The sequence below is a fragment of the Dreissena polymorpha genome, chromosome 9 (assembly GCF_020536995.1).
Source record: "Dreissena polymorpha isolate Duluth1 chromosome 9, UMN_Dpol_1.0, whole genome shotgun sequence".
Lineage (NCBI taxonomy): Eukaryota > Metazoa > Mollusca > Bivalvia > Myida > Dreissenidae > Dreissena > Dreissena polymorpha.
In genome coordinates, this window is record NC_068363.1 from 26287363 (window position 1) to 26306494 (window position 19132).

The 19132-nt window shown below is 33.5% G+C and overlaps 1 protein-coding gene across 5 annotated transcripts in view; it reads left to right on the top strand.

Annotated features, from left to right (window-relative positions):
* LOC127843704 (epidermal growth factor receptor-like) overlaps positions 1–19132 on the top strand; it is a 308235-nt gene that overhangs the window by 94850 nt on the left and 194253 nt on the right. Inside the window, exon 1 of one of the 5 annotated variants that reach the window (XM_052373432.1) lies at positions 14195–14409. The exons of the other annotated variants lie outside the window; for them this stretch is intronic. The gene's annotated coding sequence lies outside the window, so the exon portion shown is untranslated. Of the gene's footprint in view, positions 1–14194; positions 14410–19132 lie in introns of those variants that run through there. 5 annotated transcript variants of the gene reach the window in all.

A 19132-nucleotide genomic window follows, 5' to 3' on the forward strand; every position in this document is an offset into this window, starting at 1 on the left:
AAAATTTCAACACAAATTGAGTAAGTTAGAGGCTTTTTTCGTAAACATTACCAGCTGGTTTCATCAAACAAAATTAGAGCTAAATATAATTTAGAATTTGTAGCAAAATATAATTTAGCATATTTAGCAAATATAATTTAGCATGTGTAGCAAATATAATTTAGCATGTGTTGCAAATATAATTTAGCATGTGTAGCAAAATTAATTTTGCTTGTGTAGCAATTGTAGCAAATGTAATTAACCATTTGTAGATAATATAATTTAGCATTTGTAGGAAATATAATTTTTCATTTATAGCAAATATACATAGATTTGTAGCAAATATGATTTAGCATGTGTAGCATTTGTAGCAAATATAATTTAGCATTTGTAGCAAATATATTTAGCATTTGTAGCAAATTTTTTACAAAAATTGTATTACTGAGTATAAAATATACTTATTATCATACTAATCAAACAAAAAATTCCATTTTGTCATAAAATTCCCCATTTGAAGGGCCCCCAACATCTTTCCTTCAAATGTGACAAACAAACATTTCCTTAAACATGTTTGCTCAATAACATCCGGATCTAAATAACTTACACATTTATAGTAAGTTGATTTGTGTTGGTATACATAATTATATATCAAATCAATAATTGTTTTTAAATTCAACTTAACAGAAAATTACATTGTTAGTCTAGAGATATTTATTTGTGGGAGTTTTATATCTTACACAATTAATAAAGATGATCTTGAAAAAAAAATCAATTACACATGAAGTTCTGAGTATTTGACTGAATTCCATTGAATGGCATACACAAAATACAATAATGTTTTTCGATGCTCAATTTGTATGCGAATAAGCCTTCCTTTTTTCCTATACAGATGCCATATAGCAACATCCTTGTCAATTTTAAGCAAGTGTTTGAGTGTATATTATTAATTGACCTTTTTTTCATAACAAATGTCACGGTGTTATTAACCTTGCTTTGTGAGAGCTCAAAGCGTGTTGAATAATCGTTTTTAGACTATCAATCACGTTAAACTGACAGAATTTCTAAAATATTAATGAACAGTTTTTGAATAATTAATGGTTTTGAACTGAAGGCGGGCATAAAGTGTCGTAATCAGTATTGCCTTTAAAATTAATGTACTAATAAATATTTAGTATTTTATTACCCATCAAACACATTTGTCTTTGTGTATGTTTTTTATGTTGTTTGCTTTATGGCAGACAAACAACGCTTGAAAAGCAATAACTATCGATGTGCAAGTCTCATCTAATTGTATACAGATCAATAAATCAAAGTTTATAATCTTTTAAAAGATCTGAATTTGAAATAAATTTAAAAAAATCAGCTGTCAAGCTCTTGATGTTCCATTATTTGTATGGATTGTTCTTTGTTTTGACTTAGATATTCCATTATCTGTATGGATGCTTTCTAGTTCTGACATAGATTTATGAGGATTTCATGCTGGAAGCATATGGAATTGCTTTACGCTGTATTGCATTATGCCTATTACATTGTGTGTTGTGAAATTTAATTGTTGTTTATTATGTTTACAAATGCTTTAAAGGGACCTTTTACAGATTATGGCATCTATTGAAGTTTGTCGTGACCTGACCTGACCAGTAAAAAAACAGTAAAAAAACAGGAATACAATTTAAAGGAAAAAAAGGGTAATCCTCAACTGGGCTCGAACCTTAGACGGACACTTGGAGTAAAAAGTCTTGCAAATAAACCACTGTGCAAGCTGTGCTCATAAAGAGAGGTATTTTGTATATCTTGTAATAAGAAATCACAGTTGTGTCACAAAATTTAATGGTAACAACAAAACTCTCAATATTATTTAATTGTTTCACATTTGTAAGGCTTTATACTTTTCAGGTTTTTTAGTTTTTCAATTGTCAAAAGATGAATAAGATGCATATAATTGATATTTTTTAGCATGGTAAATATTTAGTATAACCATTACTGTTTCTACGCAAATATCATAACTACAAAGAAAATTTGCGAATCTGAAACAATTAATTGTTTTCATTTTTGTCATAAAATGTGAAAAGGTCCCTTTAAAGGTTAGAAAACAATTGCTTGTAACATTTGATTTGCTAAGGTTCAACTCAGAGCTGAAAAGGAAGATGAATCACAGCATATTAAGTCCATTTAAAATAATCTAAAATGTGAAAACCTGCAAATGGAATTCTAGGCAGACATTTGGGAAAAATATATACTTTTTGTGATTGGGAAAATATTTGCCCCAAATTTTACTGAAACTCCCCCCACCCCCGACACACACACTTCAACATATGGGACTCTATCTGCACAGGAACTTCATACCTCTTTAAGCAGCATAAGAGCTCTGAAGCATAGGGGGGGGGGGGGGGGTGTCGCTCCACGAGAACAAAAGCACTGGCTAGACCTGCATGATGACTGAACACCATAATCAACTTAGCAAGGCAACCTTGACACATATTCATTCAACTTCTGGTCAAGTGGAGAAAGCGGTTCTATACCATACAAAAGGAGCCTGACTCTATCATATTAATCAATCAATCATCTACAGCATGTAGCATGCGGAAATCACTGAGTCTTAAAAGATCAGTGATGCAATTAGCCTTACCAATTGATACCCTATAATTTTCAAATTCATCATCCATATTTCCAGGATTAAATTGAGCAAAAATGAAAGGAACATTGCATGGCATACTAATGGAGGTATTGAAATAGAAGGCATTGTGTCACAGGGTGTGTTTGATTGTCATTTGTCAGAGGGGCCGCTATTAAATCAAAATGTCTTGCTTTGTTGGCCAGCTTGACTGGATATCCCAGTGATTATAAGTTTGCAGGATGGTTGAACTTTCTCTGCCAGGTTGTGAATTTGAATATAAATAGTGGAAAAGAATGCAAACATTGAACTTTATACCTTTTATTTTGAAATTTAATATTTTGAGTAATTACATATCTTTCAGTATAGTGAACACAATTGTGTAGGAAATATTAACTTTCATGTTCGATGCTCTTTAAAAAAAGTTTTACAGTTGGATTTGTAACAAGGTTTTTTGTTGAAGGTGGGGAATGAATTAGTTGTTTATCACTTTACCACTAAGATAAGTATTTTGACACACTTTCTAGTCCCTTAGAAAGTTAAATTTACTGTAATTTAAGACCTTTCTTACTAGATTAAAATTTAAAGGCTTCATTTCAATAATGATAAGCAGCAAACAGCATAAAACCTGAAGAGACTGTGAGTTACTCGCAGGCTGTTCTGGTTTTATGCTGTCTGAACATAGCCATTTTCTACCATTTTCTGCTTGTTATTGGGAAAGGCTTGTAAGAAGAATTTAACTACAAACCAATTACTTTTGGACACTAGTACATACTGAGGTGTGTGTTGTACAACTGGGGACTAGTTTGTACTGGGATATGTATTGAAAAAGGGTCCGCTTCTGCATTTTGTGATAGTTATTGCAAAGATACTCATTGTCACCAAAACTCTGTTTGGCATACCTACTGATACATGTATGGTTTAATAATTACCAGGGATCATATTTTCCCGCAACATCAATCGGTCTGAATATAAATGGGGAAGAAGTATCCGAAAATTTATATATCTGAAATCAAGACAAATTACGTTAAAATATATAACATTGATTTTGCCATTCATGAAGGTGGTATAATAAATGTACAAGTAAAATTCCCTAAGGCATTTTTTCTAAACGGAACATACGAGTTTTCTCAACTGGTTTTATCATTTGCTATTTCATTGTTGTTTCGTGTGCTGTTTTATCCGACTTTTTTCATCGTTGTCAATATTATTAATCTGTGTAAGTCTCTACCGATGTTTTAAATCGTTGTCGATAATAGCTTACAAACATGTACTGAAACAAACAAATGTCTGTGAGTAGGTTGGCTACTGACAATAACAAAACCAAATAATTAAGAAATAATTCGTGTACGTTATAGTTTGTTGGCAAATAACCCATGGCCGATAGATTAGAGGCGTAGGGATTAAATCACGAGTGCGAAGCCACACATCTAATTTTCTGGTCATGGGTAATTCAACAACAAACTATAAAGTACACAAATTATTTTGATTCTAATACGTTTATTGCAGAATAACCCATAGACGATTTTCTTCTTTGTTTATATGAAAGTTTTCACGTGCCGTGTTAGAATCGTTTTTACTTCTATCTCAGATATTATTATATTTATTACAGTTTACAGTGATAAAACATTACAATCACAACATATTATTTGTATCACATACACGTCAATTAACATCGAAGACCGATTATAATTAAAACAAATGCGAGCGACCTTAGCAGACAAAAAAGAGAAACCGCTATAACAATGATAACTATCAAAAGACGCACAATGACACCAATAATCGATCAATATGTACGTCACAGGCCTTAAGTCTCTTAAATTGTTTTGCGATTTTTTCAGTTTGCAAAATTTTCGACCACCCTTATTAATTTCGGACGCGTCTTTAATCCGCTGTTCACAAGTTTTTGATTCTTGGTCTGACGTGCAATAAACCGGTCCTGACCGGTTTAGAGACTGCAGCGAATGGTTTATCACACCTAATCTAGAAAAGAATGTCATTAGGGTGTGTTAGCATTTGCACTGTGTAATTGATTTCATGACATGGGAATTTTAGCAAACAGAATCCGACCGACTGTTTGGGATTTTCAATCCGTCTTTCATGACCCCAATCGGTCTAGGACCGACAAAACCGAAAAAAATATGATTCCTGATAATTACAGTACAAAATAGTGAGTGTATGTAGGTAGTGTGTTAAAAGTATTCTCGGAACAAATTGCTAAAAGTAAGCATTAGTGGTCACCAATTGTCTGCCATCATCAAGTGCATACGTACTCAATATGTGATCACCAAGAGCTGCATGGAAGATTTTCATGAAACTTCACGGAACCTTGGTTGACCATCTTTTATTTAACATTCTTGCCTTCCTGTTTTCTTTGATATGTTTGTATTGCTTAAAGGGGTTTCCTAGCCATTTTTGGAAAAGGAGTCTGCATGGTCTAATTGAGTTTTTTTTATCGACAAAAGTAGCAAATTTGGGAATTATTTATTGACAAAGGACTAATTTATATATTTTATAGGGTTTTTAGAAAATAAAGTTGAGATATAGAGTCTTATAAATCATGAGTCATAAGAGACTTCTTACTTAAAAAAATGAATAAATACTTTTAGGAGGGTTTGTATGCCCCCACAACATAGCTTCTAGGGGCATATTAAAATCGCACCGTCCGTCAGTCAGTCAGTTAGTCCGTCCGGATTAGTTTCTGCTCAGTAAGTCAAGCAATTGTCATCCGATCTTCACCAAACTTCATGAAAATGTGTAAGGCAATAACATCTAGGTCAAGGTTGATAATCAGCCAAATTGACCCAGACACTCTTAAGTTACGGCCCTTGAATCATCGTAAAATTGGGTTTTTTCTCGTTTCCACTCAATAACTTGAACAATTGTTATCAGATCTTCACCAAACTTCATGAAAATGTGCAAGGCATCTAGGTCAAGTTCTATAATCAGCCAAATTGACCCAGACACTGGTGAGTTACGGCCCTTGAATCATCTTAAAATTAGGTTTTTTCTCGTTTCCGCTCAATAACTCGAGCAAATTTCATAGGATCTTTAACAAACTTCATGAAAATGTGTAAGGCAATAATATCTAGGTCAAGTTTGATAATCGGCCAAATTGACCCAAACACTCCTGAGTAACGGCCCTTGGATCATCGTTAAATTGAGTTTTTTCTTTTTCCGCTCAATAACTCAAGCAAATGTCATAGGATCTTCGCCACACTTCATGAAAATGTGTAAGGCAATAATATCTAGGTCATATTCAATAATCAGCCAAATTGACCAAGACACTCCTGAGTTACGGCTCTTGAATCATTGAAATATTGAGGTTTTTTCTCGTTTCCGCTAAACTTCATAAAAATGTGTAAGACAATAAAATCAAGGTTAAGTTTGATAATCAGCCAAATTTACCCAGGCACTCTTGAGTTACGGCCCTTGAATCATAAAAAAATTGCGTTTCCGCTCGAAAAATGCTCAAAACTTCTATGTTGCTTCAGATGTAACCTGCATATTTGGTATGCATGTGTATAATGGACAAGGCCTTTTCATACTCACACAAATTTTGGCCCCTTTGACCTTGACCTTGAACTTAGGGTCCGCGTTTAGGTTTCGAAATCTGCGTTTAGCTTTCGAACAAGCGTTTTTTGGGGGCATATGTCTTCCGATGGGGACAGCTCTTGTTTTGTTATAATTTCGGTTTGGAATCGGGTCCATTTGCTTTGGGATTGGGTCCTTTTTACGACCTTTTTTACATAGCAGAAAAAAACTTGACTTATAAACATGGAACAACATTTCATTTGGCCTAAATACTAAGGATCAATGCTCACAATGAGTGGTTATAATTAATTCCTGTTGATTTCACTGACATCAGACTGTATCGCCATGAGGGTCCATGAAAGCAGCGGATCTAACAATTTCTGTATCCAGCAAAGAAACCAATAATCAATAAGTAATTTAAAATTACAATTATAATCAAAGGGCAAGGTGTTTGAATGGGGAATTAAAGCTTGTTTGCATGTACCGGTAATTATAATGTAATTGAGAAACTGTATTGCAAGCCTTAGGGTGTAAAATGGTCTTGTAACAGATTACAATCTTTCCAAATCTTTCCAAAATGTTCAAGTGATATGTTGAAAAGTTATCGTTAAAGCCTCTATAACTCTCAAAATCAACGAAAAATTTCGTAAAGTATTTTGTAAAATAAAGTAAAACAATTTAAAATCAGTGTTCCTTATGGCAATTGCTGAAATTTTAACGCCACATGTGGTCTGGTAAAATACATGTTTGTAGATACAAAATGCTTGTTTTTATTCTTGTTTTGCATATTTAATTCCATTTGAATTTCCTGCAACGATATCTATTCATACGACACGTGAACACTATAATGATACCATTTTAGTGTATGTGTGTCGTATGAATAGATATATTTGGGGGAAATTAAAATGGAAATAATTGTGTCACAAATAAATAAAAACGAGCATTTTGTATCTACAAAAGTCTATGTAATCATACCACATCTAGCATTGAAATTGTGGCTATTGCTATAAGGAACACTGATTGTTTAGGTGTTAAATTTATTTAACGAAATTCTTAAGAATTTTTTTGTTGATTTTGAGCGTTATACTGAGGCTTTGTTTGTTTTTTTGTAACAGTGTTTGGGAGAGCAGGAATGTTTCATTGTAACAGTGTTTGGAGAGCAGGAATGTTTCATTGTAACAGTGTTTGGGAGAGCAGGAATGTTTCATTGTAACAGTGTTTGGAGAGCAGGAATGTTTCATTGTAACAGTGTTTGGGAGAGCAGGAATGTTTCATTGTAACAGTGTTTGGAGAGCAGGAATGTTTCATTGTAACAGTGTTTGGGAGAGCAGGAATGTTTCATTGTAACAGTGTTTGGAGAGCAGGAATGTTTCATTGTAACAGTGTTTGGGAGAGCAGGAATGTTTCATTGTAACAGTGTTTGGGAGAGCAGGAATGTTTCATTGTAACAGTGTTTTGGAGAGCAGGAATGTTTCATTGTAACAGTGTTTGGAGAGCAGGAATGTTTCATTGTAACAGTGTTTGGAGAGCAGGAATGTTTCATTGTAACAGTGTTTGGGAGAGCAGGAATGTTTCATTGTAACAGTGTTTGGGAGAGCAGGAATGTTTCATTGTAACAGTGTTTGGAGAGCAGGAATGTTTCATTGTAACAGTGTTTGGGAGAGCAGGAATGTTTAATTGTAATAGTGTTTGGGAGAGCAGGAATGTTTCATTGTAACAGTGTTTGGGAATACAAGAATGTTTCATTGTAACAGTGTTTGGGAGGGCAGGAATGTTTCATTGTAACAGTGTTTGGGAGAGCAGGAATGTTTAATTGTAATAGTGTTTGGGAGAGCAGGAATGTTTCATTGTAACAGTGTTTGGGAATACAAGAATGTTTCATTGTAACAGTGTTTTGGAGAGCAGGAATGTTTCATTCAGAGCTCCAGATAAAAATTTGGTTAAATTCTTATTTACTCCCTATTTTAAAAATGAATTCTTATTTTACGCCCTATTTATAAAAGTAATGATTTTTCAAAAATATATTACCAAATAACTGTGTATTCATGGTTTTTGACACATCAATCATTTCAAATTTTGGTTTATAGTCTTGGAAAAGCCTGGCTTTCCTTTTGTTTTTTAACTGCTTTAGATTCAGTCATTTACGCAAGAGCTTATACATTCATCAATTATTGATGAAACCATGCTTTGGGTATTTGGTTCATGAGAATCTAATTGAAAGAATGCATGCAGCGTGGATTTTTGAAACTGAAATGGCTTGTTTTCCTTCCACGCTTCGATACACCGCTTCGGTCGGCCATTTTGATTTTTTACGTAAAACGCTTACTGACACTTCGGCTAAGGTCACAATGGCCTGTTGGTCGCCGTTAAAGTCATATCAAAAACTATATTTAACATTTAATTTTAATGACATTTTGAATAGGTATACAGTATATTACTTGTGTATAAAAATTACAATAAGTGTAATTAAAAGGTACAATAGCAGTAATGACTCGCCTGCAATACTAGGAGAACAGACCGTTTTGCCATTCGACTGTTCTTAGGTGCGGCTCTTTTCCTCACAGCAAACGCTTGAGTGACGTTGACTTTAAGTTTTTATTGAGCGCATAAACGAGTCAGAATTGGGATGAAATATTTACCGTATATAATTTGCTACTGGAACTTTTACGCATGTTCGAAAATTTCAAATTCGTGTTTTATTTTTTCAACGCGTAACTTTACGCAAAGATTTTAAATCAAAATCGTTATTTAAGAAAATTAATTCGTTTTTACGCCTTTACGCACGTTATCTGGAGCACTGGTTTCATGGTAACAGTGTTTGGGAGAGCAGGAATGTTTCATTGTCTTGAATGAACTGTAGTATAGGTTTCACCATAGATTTTAATTAAATAATTTGCACTTTAATATTAGGTATTTTAATTTGGGCAAGTTGAAATTTTACTGATCATTTATGGCACGAATATTTTAAATGGAAAAAAAAACCAATTTGGCAATGAATATTCTTTATTTGTTTTGGAATTAAGTAAACAAATGATGGTATACTGCCACAGAAAATTTATGTGTTGAAATGCTACAATGATAGACTATAATTGTTTGTTAAACTTTTTTACAAATACATATCTCATACTTAGTCATGTAATGTAATATCCTACGTAGGCTATAATAGTTTGTTAAACTTTTTTACATAATATTATATTTATTTCATATCTAGTCATGTAATGTAATACCCTTCATGACTATAATAGTTTGTAATGTTTAGCTTGGCGTTTTCGGAGAAAACCCGAGGTATGTCATAGCCAGCTCGTCATGTCGCCTGCCGCCGAGTCGTGCTAAAACCTTAACATTGGCCCTAAAATCAAAGTGCTTCCACCTACAATTTTGAAACTTCATATGTAGATGCACCTTGATGAGTTCTACACACCACACCCATTTTGGGGTCACTAGGTCAAAGGTCAAGGTCACTGTGACCTCCAAAAATAATTAAAATCTGACGAGCTTTCATTTATTCAAAACTGTACCTGTAGCCGAGTGTGGCACCTGTTATGTGGTGCTCTTGTTTTTACAAATAGTGATTTCATTCCTAGTCATTAAATGTAATACCCTACGTAGACTATAATAGTTTTTTAAACATTTTTTTTACAAATATAATATGTCTCATAGCTAGTCATGTAATGTAATACCCTACGTAGACTATAATAGTTTGTAAACTTTTTTTACATATATTGATTTCATACCAAGTGATGTAATGTAATACCCTACGTGGACTGTTATAGTTTGTTAAACTTGTTTACCAATATTTTTCACATACCTATAGTTATGTAATGTCCCTTCTTAAAAAAGTGTGTGAAATGTATGTTTTAAGTATGTTTTGCTTGTGTTAAATGTGGCGGTATTGGCACTGCGTTTAATGTGCGCTTTTTCTTAGTGAGTGAGTTTTTTAATGTAAACAAACAAACAAGAAATGTGCGCTTTATGTGGGTAAATGCTCGCTTTTAAGTGCGTTAAATGTGTGCATTTTTATAAGTGTGTTTTTGACTGCCATGTATGTGTGCAAAATGTGCGCTTTTAAGTCGGTTAAAACTGCGCTTTTCAGCGAGTTAAATGTGCCCTTTTTCATAAAAAAGCGCACATTTAACTCGCTTAAAGCGCAGTTTCAACCCACATAAAAACAAACATGTGTGTAAAATGTGCGCTTTTATGTGGGTTAAACGTGCACTTTTTATAAGTCAGTACCTATAAAAAGCGCACATTTAGCGCCCCTAAAGCGCAGTTATAACCCACATTAAAGCGCACATGTGTGTTAAATGTGCGCTTTTCTGTGGTTGAAAATGTGCTTTAAGCGAGCTAAATGTGCGCTTTTTATAGGTACTGTCTAATAAAAAGCGCACATTTAGCTCAGTTAAAACCGCAGTTTTAACCCACATAAAAGCGCACAATTTACGCACATGAATGGCACTCAAAAACCCACTCACAAAAAAGCACACATGTGCGTTAAAGGTGCATCTTTTGCCTTAACAGTTGATTCAATTATAGATCTATATTTGATATGTTCTGATAATAAGTGCATATTCATTATATTTAATATGTTCTGTACTTAAAGAAAACATAAAAAGGAGAAAAATAATAGTTTTATTTCTTCGTTTATTACAAGTAGAAATCTATTGCAATCTGATTTGTTCACGTTTTTAAGTAAAACAATTTTTAATAGTAGCGTGTAACCGAAACATGCGAATTCCACAACGTTTTATCATGAGACAATATAGAATCAAAGACGTCTGTCAAATGTTCATTTCGAATTATCGTTAATCGGAAGTATTTTCAAACGGTCCCGACAACTTCGAAATAACGGTGTTGAAGTGTATATAAAAATATATTTGTATATTTTAAATAATTACAAGATAATTCAATTTTATACTTTAATGTACTCCAACATTTGTTAACATACATGAGTAATTAAATATCAATGATAATTTGATGAAAACATAATTAGATAATAAATAAACAAGCAATAATAGCATACTAATAATAACATGAACAGTATATACACAGGAACATACATATATACATAAGAAAGATGAGAATCAATCAAGGCCTGTCATTTCTTTGAGGCGGCGGAGTGCGGCTCTCATCTTTTTCTCCACGTCTGCCACCAGCCAGTCAAACTTCTTTGCAACTATTTTACTGTCATGGCCTTTGTGCGGCGCGTCTCGTGCATGATCTCATTTGAGATCAGGTCCTGAAAGATATTTTATAATGTAAGTGTTGAATATTGCTGTTGTGGTAATCTCGTTGCTATAAAAATTATAAATTTAAATCAAAACTAGTTTGTTTGCTTGTTGTTTTTGGTTGTTAATTTTTGCAATTTTAATCCCCTGATCACATGTGACTTAACGCTTTTTATAAATAATTAAAAGAAAATACGTTTGGCAGAAAATACTGCTTGAAAATGTACCAAGATACGTGGTCTCATTTGGCTGTGTGGACTGGTCGGAAGTGTGACACCTTTAAAATGCAATAACCAGTACCCTGTATAGTTTTACCTCTAAACAAATCCAGCTTTTCTTCGTCAAGGACAGGGCGCGGTTTTCCCATTCCTGTTCTCCTCACGTTGGCCAGCTCGTGCAGGGTAAAACCTGGTATTCAAGTCAATACATCAGGTAGTATCCCTTTTGCTCCGTTTTTGGGCAGGCGATGATGCACATTCTTTCCAAAGGATCTTCCGATCAATGTAAATTCCACCATGGGGTTTAACCTTTAAATTTAAAATATAAAAGTTCTCATTTAATATGGGGGAGAAAATCTGTTCATTAATGACTAGAAATAGGTATAAATAACATTTAAGATGACAATAATAACCATAAAATACAGCCATAATAATTCAAATGGTGTTGTTTTTTCCTTAAAATTGCATTACATTTACTCATCCATTTACACTTTCCAGTGACAATACATAAATATGATCATAATTAATTCAATAAACTAAATAAAAAAGGTATGCAGAATTGAAAATACAAACCAATTACAACAGACTGTTCTTCTGAGTATTCCAAAAATACAGGCAGATGCTGGACTAGACCATATCACTTTAACCACCCACTTTGAATCTCCTTTGCAACCAACATATTGTTGATTTACACATTGTAGTTAATGCACATTGTTTTCATCACACAATACTTGATGCTGAAAGTATTTCAAGACATTTTACACTAGAATTATAGTCTTAATGCTGCTCAATTATACCTAAAATTTAACTCAATGTCAGTGGCTGAAACCAGCTTGTTTTCAATAACTTCCTGCCCTTTAACCAATCAAAGTCGCTTGTTTTCAAATTGATGGTGCCTCAACCAATCAAAAGTCTATCAACACCCCTTTGTTAGGCTTAGATGGAGCACTGATAGGGAGTAATGTTTATGATGCTAATCTCTTATCTGATATCATACTGTCTCAGCCAATTACTAAATCTGGGAAATATCCATTGATAATTAGGCACATTTCAACACCAAAATATTTATTGAATAATACACAGCACTCTTAGCATACTCTATTTAATTTTGAATATTTTAATATAACATGCTGAATGGTGTTAAGCAAATAATAATAATATTATCAAAATTATTTTATTTGCCCTTAAAAATGTATGTTAATAGTCAATGTGGTAGACATTAATTGTATTGGGGTATAAATATCAGTATAAGAAAGTTTAAATACTCATTTTTTTATGTTGTGGAAATAAAATTGATGCTGGCAAGCCCACATAATATTTTTGACACTTTCAATATTTTTAATTAGTTACCCACAGCCTGATTTAGGTGGAATTTGTTTAGAAATGTTTGAGATTAAAACGAAAGCAATGTTATATGCATTGAAATTGTATTATAAAGTATGTTAACATTAAAAAGATTCATATGCACAATCGGTAACTGCTTTGAATTCAAACTGCACCTTATATTATAACAGGTTACTGAGGTATATGTCCATGTTTATTCATTTGATGCAAATAAATTGTTAGAGCCTGCAACAATTTTGTTTCTTGTTCAATTTCTGAACAACAAAACGGTTGTTAAAGACACACTATTTAAGAAGTGTGTTAAACATGTGTCTTTTTAGATAAATCCTTTTAAAACAGATCATATGATAAAAACGCACTTATGAAATAAAAGACTTACTTATGCATAAAAAAGACGCACATCAAAAAAGAAAAACACACTTTTGTGAGAAAAAACCCACATCTGTAAATCTTATAACACACTTTGTAAATAAAAGACACACTTCCTTGATAAAAGACGCACTTCTTAGATAAAAAACACACATTCTGCTCACTTCTACACTCAAAAGCGCACTTACAGATGAAGAAAACACACAAAAAACAAACTGTTTCACTTAAATAACGCACTTGGAAAGAATAAACGCATAAAATGCGCACTTAAATGCACTTTTGAACACTGAAAACACAGATATTAACAAAAAACATAGAATTAATGCACTTTTTAGTGCGCTAAATGTGTGTTTTGGTAAAAAGTGAGTTTTAAATTGACAAGGGGTAATAGTAATGTTTTAGCCCATACTTTATACTCAAAAATGTTTAACCCAATTTTGCCTAGTGGACTCTCCCATCCTTCTAATTTGGATCAATTTATTTCCAAAATTAGGGATGTCTAGTATATTTATTTCTATATTTAGAATATTTCTTACAGAAATTCCTTCAATCAAACAGCACAGACCCTGATGAGACGCCGCCACATGCGACGTCTCATCTGGGTATTCGCTGTTTGCCAAGGCCTTTTTTCTAGACGCTAGGCATGCATACATAATTAAAATGAGTTTCAGCATTTTGTTCATTTTCCTATACAGTTCTTTAACTCTTTAATATGAATGGTATTTATATGCAAACTCTTATTCATAATTTTAAGTATGACCTATTTCCCCAATGTTAGTCAAAGATAACTGTCAACTTTGTTACCTCAACATGGGACACATTTAGATTACCTTTCCTTTTATGTACAGTATAGCGACCCTTCATGGTGCAGTGGGCAACTATGGTTTAAGGTGGTAGATAATTTTCTATACCTTGTTGTATTGGTATAGGTGTCTATATCAATGTAGAAGTAAAGCCAATGAATTTCCTGCTTGGATAGTTTACCAAGGTGTATATTTAATATAAGCCTCCATTATTGTGTCCTGTTTTACGCTTATATAATTTGTTTGAACAATTTTGTTTTCCAGCGAAGTGAATCAATTTGGATTTATTTTGAATGTGACATTTTAAGGATATTTATCAGATTTGGGTAAGTCTTAGCAACTTTAAAGCATTTATTTTAAATGATTTGTGCCTGCTTGGGCATATACAAGATTTGTTTTACCTCAACGTTCAAAGTACTTATAACTTGCTAGGGCACTGATAACATGCTAAACAGTAACTCGCCTTAAAGTTTACATTTAAAAGTGTGCTTTATTTTTAAGTACGTTATTTTATTAACAATAGTCCCATTAGTCAGATTACCTCATGTTTTGATCATGTCTATGCATTTTTTAGTTCTGTACTTGCGTCATCAGACTGTTTGATCAATGCAAATACATGTATGTAACTCACACAAGTTTGAAATATGTACTGCATGTGGTTTAAGTTGGCTTTTATTCAAGCAGAAAATGTGGTTTATGCTTTTAAATAAATAGTTTGGTTGTGATGTAAAATATTTGCATTGTCATACATTATAGTAACATAAAGATTATAAAATATGTAGGAGAACTTTGGAAAAGTAAAACTTGGCTTCGTCAATTTAAGTATAGCGCTTTATTGTTAAAACACATAAAACATTTAAATATTTTAAAGGTTTAGAATTCAGTTATTCAGTCCAATTTAAATATTAAATACCCTGATAACTACAAATCTATAATTTCCAATTATTTTTATTGTGAAGTTGATAATGGTGCTTTCTAATGTTTGTAGAATATTAAAGAAGCCATGCTTAGCAATACTTTATCAAATACCACTCAGAAGCAAAGTGAAAATTGCTATGTGCAAACAGCATAAAACCAGAACAACCTGCAAGTACCTTGCAGCCTGTTTAGGCTTGCAGTCTGTTCAGGTTTTATGCTGTTTGCTGCTCATCAGTATCTAAGGTATGGAGATGAAGCCATTAAAACTTGAATCTGGTAAGAAAGATTTTAAATTAAATATTACTTTCTAAGGGACTACAATGCATGAAAATACGTATACATAAGTGTTATAGGGTTAATTAATCAAATTTACCATGTGGCAATGATAGGACCCTCTTATGCTTGTAGCCAGTGATAAGACATTCCCTGTCAGGTTTTCATATACTGTTATAAAATTATTGTACCTCAAATGCAGACGTCCAGGAAGATCGAAGCCAAATCTTAGTTTTACTTATAAGTTATAGTTTTGGTCGCTTGCATGATTAAATAAAATAAAAATCAAAGAAAATGAGTGTTTTATCCTATAGTCTGTCACTCATATTTGCATGTAGATTCATGGCCTCCTAAAGCATAATTCAATATTTTTATACCCCCATTACTGGTAATGGGGGCTATATAGGAGTCACTTTGTCGGTCTGTTTGTCTGTCGGTCTGTCCCGAAAATTTCATCCGATCTTCACTAAACTTGGTCACAAGTTGTATCTAGATGATGTATAGGTCAAGTTTTAATATGGGTCATGCCGTGTCAAAAACTAGGTCACAGGGTCACTGAGTGTGTTTTAAACCGAAAGTTTGTCCGGACCATAACTATGTCATTTATCGTTAGATTTTTAAATAACTTGGTACATTTGTTCACCATCATGGGACGGTGTGTCGTGTGAAAGAAGTACGTAAATATCTCAAAGGTCAAGGTCACACTTGGAGTTCAAAGGTCAAATGCATGTCCAGGCCATAACTTTATCATTTATTGTGAGATTTAAAAATTATTTGGCAAATTTGTTCACCATCATTGGATGGTGTGTCTAGCGAATGATTTTTTTCGATATCTCCAAGGTCAAGGTCACACTCTGAGTTCAAAGAAAGGTCAAATGCATGTCCGGGCCATAACTTTATCATTTATTGTGAGATTTTAAAATCATTTTTGCAAATTTGTTCCCCATCATTGGACGGTATGTCACGCAAAAGAATTACGTGTATATCTCCAAGGTCAAGGTCACACTTTGAGTTCAAAGATCAAAAATGGCCATAAATGAGCTTGTCCGGGCAATATCTATGTCATTCATTGCGAGATTTTAAAATCATTTGGCACATTAACTCACCATGATTGGAAAGTGTGTCGCGCAAAAGAATTACGTTGATATCTCCAAAGTCAAGGTCACACTTTAAGTTCAAAGGTCAAAAATGGCCATAAATGAGCTTGTCCGGGCCATAACTATGTTGTTCATTGTAAAATTTTAAAATCATTTGGCACATTTGTTCACCATCATTGGCCGGTGTGTCGCGCGAAAGAGTTACGTTTATATCTCCAAGGTCAAGGTCAAAACTTGAGTTCAAAGGTCAAAAATGGCCATAAATGAGCTTGTCCGGGCCATAACTATGTCATTCATTGTGAGATTTTAAAAGCATTTGGCACATTTGTTCACCATTATTGGATGGTGTGTGGCGCGAAAGAATTATGTCAATATCTCCAAGGTCAAGGACACTCTGTGAGTTCAAAGGTCAAAAATGGCCGTAAATGATCTTGTCCGGGCCATAACTATGTCATTCATTGTGAGATTTAAAAATTACTTGGTACATTTGTTCACAATCAAAGGGAAATGTGTCTTGCGTAAGAATTACGTTGATATCTTCAAGGTCAAGGTCGTACTTGGAGTTCAAAAGTGAAAAATGGCCATAATAGAGCTTGTCCGGGCCATAACTATGTCATTCATTGTGAGATTTTAAAATGACTCTGTACATTAATTTTGTTCACAGTCATTGGACAGCGTGTCATGCGAAAGAATTAAAGAGTTCAAAGGTCAAAATGGCCATAAATAATAATGGCATAATAATTCTTAAAAATCACCATTTAGATTCTCTTGTTTTGTGAAGACAGCATGCAAAATAGTCTGTGTCAATGCGGCAAGTGGGGGTATACGTCACGTCTGTGACAAAGCTCTAGTTTAAATACTGGAATGATAAGTAATGGAAAGATTTTCTTGGAAGTGTAATTACAAAAACAACGGTAACAAAATAAAATGTGGCATATACAATATATAAATACAAATTCAGACTAATCAATTTATTCCTTAGGGGAATATCTTTAAGATACTTCACAAAAGAGATTTCCTAGAAAATTTGCATTGCTTTGTTTCCCTTATCCCTTCTGTGGCCAAAATTGTACAAACAATCTATCGGTATCCAGACATGCAAATGCTGGGATCTAGTTCTTGACTTATTTACTTTCTTTTATCCCTATGCAATGAATATGCCTTCTCCTTCATAATCCTTTAGTTTTCCTGACATATTCTGGTTAAGCTTTCAACATTCAGCATCAGATGCTGTTCAGTTAACGGTTGATCACTGGTTAAAGTTCTGTCTTATTGTCAAAAGCATGTATTTTCACGTTTTGGTAAATTGGCAAAATTAAAAAAAATGTTTAAGATTCGAAAATTTTCGTTGTAGTTATGATAATTATAATGTAACAGTAATACTGAACATTTACCATACTCAAAAATATCCATTATATGCATCTTTTGATGATTTATAAACCTGAAAATTATAAAGAGACTGAGTTGCAATGTGAAACGATTGAATAATTTGGAGAGTTATGTTGTTGTCCTTAGATTTTGTGACACTACAAGGATTGCTTACATAAAGTATAAAATACATAATTTATTCTAAGAGCACGGATGGCTGATTGATCTAAGTGTAAGACTTTTTCTCCAGGGGTTAGTGGTTCGAGACCAGTTGAGGGTTACTTTTTTTTTTTTTTTTTTATTGTATTCTTGTTTTTTAGCTTGGTTGTTTTTTTTTTTTTAGAAAACCCGAGGTATTGTCATAGCCAGCTCGTCGTGTTGTGTCGTGTCCGTCCTCGTGTTCGCCGTCCGTGTCGTGCTAAAACCTTAACATTTTGTCAAGGTTTTGAACATTGGCTCTAAAATCAAAGTGCTTCAAGCTACAACTTTGAAACTTCATTTGTAGATGCACCTTGATGAGTTCTACATGCCACACCCATTTTGGGGTCACTAGGTCAAAGGTCAAGGTCACTGTGACCTCTAAAAAAAATAAAAAAAATCTGACAAGCTTTCATCTATTCAAAACTGCACCCGCAGCCGAGCGTGGCACCCGTTATTCGGTGCTCTTGTTTTTACTGGATACAGATCCAATGTTTACAATAATCAATAAAAAGCATTTAATGACAAACTTCAATAGTCAGTGTTCTGCGGAAGCAAAAGCAGCCGGCAATTTCACTGGTTAACATTCAAGCGAGATGCTGGCTACTTTTCCCCAAAATATCAATTTAAAGGGCACAAAGCACCTGTGTAATTGCTTAGATGATGAATACTTTGAAAATATAACTGGCTACTTAAATTTTTCAGGATTACACTGAATACATGCCAAAATCTGTGAAAAGGTCCCTTTAAAATGTTGTTTGGCAACAGATAGTTTCTTGTGGTCCTAATGCCCTAAAGAGGTACATAAAGATGCTAAGATATCAGGTTTAGCCCATCTGGTAAAGCTATTTTTGCCAGGGGGTTAACAATAAATAAATAGTTGTGCATGGACCATAAAAAGGAAGTAATGTTTGTAAATGCTAAAGCAAACCTTGCAGCCAGGACAATTATTAAATACTTAAGGTTTATTAAAAAGACTTGTTAATAGATATATGCATTTGAAAAGTAGATATTGAATTGAATGTCTAAACTCAGATATATTTTCGCTATGAACCACTATTCTACTTTTGAGTCTTGTATGATTTGCACCAATGCTTGTCACTGTTGTGCAAATGCATTGATCTGGTCGCTGGTCTGTTAAAACCATTGAATAACTAATATATGTGCAGACCAACATATGTAGCAAGGTAAGTCT